Below are 3,960 nucleotides of genomic sequence, written 5' to 3' on the forward strand. Positions count from 1 at the left end.
GATTCCTCAGCACCACATAAGCAAAAAGAAAAAAGCCGGAAGTGGTGCTGTGGCTCAAGTGGTAGAGCGCTAGCCTTGAGCTGAAGAGCTGAGGGTCAGCGCCCAGGCCGAGTTCAGGCCCAACGACTGGACCCAAAAATAAAAAATAAAATAAAATGCCAAGGACGGCAAAAGCTGGAGGAAAACCAACAGAAGGTAGCTACCATGGACTATGATTGTGGTAGAAAGAAATGATAGACAAAACTTTGGAGGTGGGTAGGAAAAAGGAGGGGAGGAAAGGGGAGGGCTAAAGTGCATGCAAGAAAGATACCAGAGTAAAAAGGTATTTGAATTTTTTTTTTTTTTGGTCCGGTCGTGGGGCCTGAACTCTGGGCCTGGGCGCTGCCCCTTAGCTCTTCAGCTCAAGCTAGCGCTCTACCACTTTAGCCACAGCACCACTTCTTTTTGCTTATGTGGTGCTGAGGAATCAAACCCAGGGCCTCATGCATGCAAGGCAAGCGCTCTACCACTGAGCTACCTTCCCAGCCCCAGGTATTTGTATTTTTATGTCTCTCAATATTATTTTACTTAATATATGGCAGAAATGTTCATTATGAATTCTTCAAGAATAAAATCCAAGCTTTTGTTAAAGCCCTAAGTCTACAAAATAATCTATCTTCCTTTATATTAACTTCTAAAGTAGAATAGTCTATTGATTTATTTACAGTAATGAAATCAAAGAAACAGCTATCAGATTTCCGAATTATTACAACTTTTTCCGAGCATTTAAATCTATGAGTAATGGTTATTACTGCTAGGTATATTTTCTGTCCACAGAGTATATGGTAAAATATCTTTTTTTTTTTTTCTTTTTTGCTTGAACTTGGGCCTGGGCGTTGTTCCTCAGCTCTTTAAGGCTAGCACTCTAACACTTGAGCCACTTCTGGTTTTCTGAATGCTTTATTGGAGATAAGAGTCTCAGGGGCTTCCCTCCCCAGGGGTGGCTTTGAACCATGATCCTCAGATCTCAGCCTCCTGAGTAGCTACGATGACAGGGTTGAGCCACCAGAACCTGGCTTTTAAAATATAGCTTTAACTATATTTAACTCTCCCTTTTTTATTTTGTTTTCTTCATTTGCCCTAAACACAAGACACTACAAAACTGAAGTAAAACAGAAGAACCAAATTCCAGATTTTCTTCAGAATATCTTTCTTTCTTTGCTTTTTGAGATAGGGGCTTTGAACTGACCTCAAACTTAGGATCCTCCTGCCTCAGCCTCCTAGAGTAGCTAGGAATATATGCATGCCTGTTGTTAGTGATACTTTGTCTGAAAAGACAAGAATTCTTACAATGCAAACAATAAATTTTAATACAAGCTCTGAACGTAAGCCAGATCTTAGCTTTATCTGAGATTAAGTCATTAGCCTAGAATGTATTCTATACAATATGAATCCATTTTTTTAGGCAAAGAAACATTTTCTCTCATTAGATTTGGAAAGAAATCTACAACCAGAAAATGATTAAGAATCACCATTTTTATGTTGTATTTTAAAGGCATAATATTTTCAAAGTTAGAGAACAAAATGCTCTTAGTGCAGAGCATCAAGAGAACAAGTAATTACCAGTAGGTCACTGAAATAAGACCCATTTTATAATAGATAAGCTGTATTTCTTGATTTACAAATGAACTTCATCTAAAGAATGCAAATGGAAAGGGTAGAGAAGAGATAGAAATGTACATAACAGGTTTCTATAATCCCTACCAGTTATTGACAGTCTTTGCTACATTTTTACTTCACCAAGGCTAGCCACAGAACCATAACCTTAAACCGTACAATTGATGTCAGACTGAAAAGTTTCTCTGCCAGCCTGGTCACACCTCCAGTGAAGATCTAGTTTGTCCAATATCACTCATAAGGTTACATAAGGGGCAGCACTAGTTTCATAATCGTGATCTCTTGGCTACTATCCCAAACGCTAGACACTAACTATATGAAATGCACTGGAAAGAAACCCACTGCTCTCATTATTTAAGATATTCTTTGGAGGTGGGGGTGTCCATTCAAGTGGTACAATGTGTGTCTCGCAATCACAAACCCTGAATTCAAACCCTACTTTTACCCAAAAAATGAAACAAAACGAAGAAATCCTTTTTTGTGTAATAATTACTCAACATCATAAGTGCTATCTCACACACTTACTCCAGTCTGTAAAAAAACAGAAAGTACTGGGTAGAAGAACACATTGAGATCATGTCTGTGATAAATGTTTTTGTACTAAAAACAAACTATGGCCTTAAAGTCATAGGCTTCTACTATAGTGGAACCCTTTGTTCTCATACAAAAATAAGGTTCAAGGCTGTTATTAGATCAGATAGACCAATAATGTATATCTAGCTCAAAGACAACTGTCCCCTTAAATGCAATCCTTATTAAAATAGACAATCTTAAATTTTTGTGGTGGTGAGTGGTAAATAATGGGCCATGAAAACAAAAGCACAGTTAGGCCCAAACACCATTGTAAGGGGAGTGAACCAGGGAGCTGAATACATCCACTTAGCAGAACTTACTCTAAAAAGGGAACTTTGATTATTTATTATGGTGTACTATACCACCAGTTAACCTCCCAACAAATTTTTTTTTCCAACAAATTTTAACACTTCAATTCATCATCTATCCAACACATAAAGTGTCAAGCAATCATACATTAGATTGCGGTGACCAATCACTATGCATGAATTCATAAACAACAATCTTTAAGGAGGCCATGGTGGTATGCCTGTAATCCAACCCTTCAGAAGGCTGAGGCAGCGGTATCTGGGCTACAAAGAAGACCCTGTCTCAAGCAAAACTAAAACAAAAAACACCTAGTTATCTCATGTCTTAACCTAAAATGAGGACCCTATCTCAAGGAAAAAAGAAAAGATCATGAGACTGTGGAATTCCTAAAAAAACAAGATATTAACGTTTTAACATTTGTACAAAACAGTGATCATAAAAATGATTTTATATCCAGGAAATGGAAACGAGAGGGTTTTTTTCCTTTTAAAAAAAGTGGGGGGAGGGGATTGTATAGCTGTCAGCCCAGTGGCTCATGCCTGTAATCCTAACAGCTGGGGAGGCTGAGATCAGAGGATAGGTGGTCCACGCCAGCTCAGGCAGGAGAGTTGGTGAGAGTCTTATCTCCAATTGAGCGCCAAATTCAAGAAATGGAGCTCTGGCCAAAGTGGTAAGGTGCTAGCCTTGAGAAAAAAGGAGAAAAAAAAAGAACAAAATCCACATACAGGGGCTGCGCCCAGACCCTGAGATCAAGCCCCAAGACACACACACCCCAACACACACACACACACACACACACACACAATGAGAAGGTAGAGCTAAGAAGATACGGTTAAAAAGGATTCATTCCCTGAGATCAAGCACACACACACACACACACACACACACACACACACACACACACACACACACACACAATGAGAAGGTAGAGCTAAGAAGATACGGTTAAAAAAGAGTCATTTCGACCCTGAATATCACCAACTCATACACAGCCGGACCAGGATGACTTCACCTGGGGGACCGGGCAAAGACCAGGGTGAAATCATCGCCCTCCGGCCCCACCCACCGGGCTCCACCTCTCACCTAAGACGCCAGCTCTGCCTACTCACAGTCTTGTCCCCACCCCACCCCCCGGAAAAGAGGAAAACGAACGACAGGACCCCACTGATCTGTCCTCCTGGGTGATCAAACCTCACTTTTTTAATCTTCAAAAGGGGATCCACCCGTTCCGTGCTCGCCCCTTCCATCACCCGGACCTAGTAAGTTCTTTCACAGCTGACTCATTAAAACACACACACACACACACACACACACACACACACACACACACACCAACCATATGGCTGAATTAAAGGCATCACAACAGGCCGAGCCTCAGCTGACCAGAGTGTGACGAGCGTGTCACCGAACTCCGTGTGTGGC

The 3,960-nt window shown here is 40.8% G+C and overlaps 1 protein-coding gene across 1 annotated transcript in view; it reads right to left on the reverse strand.

Moving 5' to 3' along the window:
- Positions 1-3,960, reverse strand: part of Rab18 (RAB18, member RAS oncogene family) — a 32,147-nt gene that overhangs the window by 27,629 nt on the left and 558 nt on the right. The window lies entirely within an intron of this gene.

Source organism: Dipodomys ordii, unplaced genomic scaffold (genome assembly GCF_000151885.1).
Source record: "Dipodomys ordii isolate 6190 unplaced genomic scaffold, Dord_2.0 Scaffold24, whole genome shotgun sequence".
Taxonomy (NCBI): domain Eukaryota; kingdom Metazoa; phylum Chordata; class Mammalia; order Rodentia; family Heteromyidae; genus Dipodomys; species Dipodomys ordii.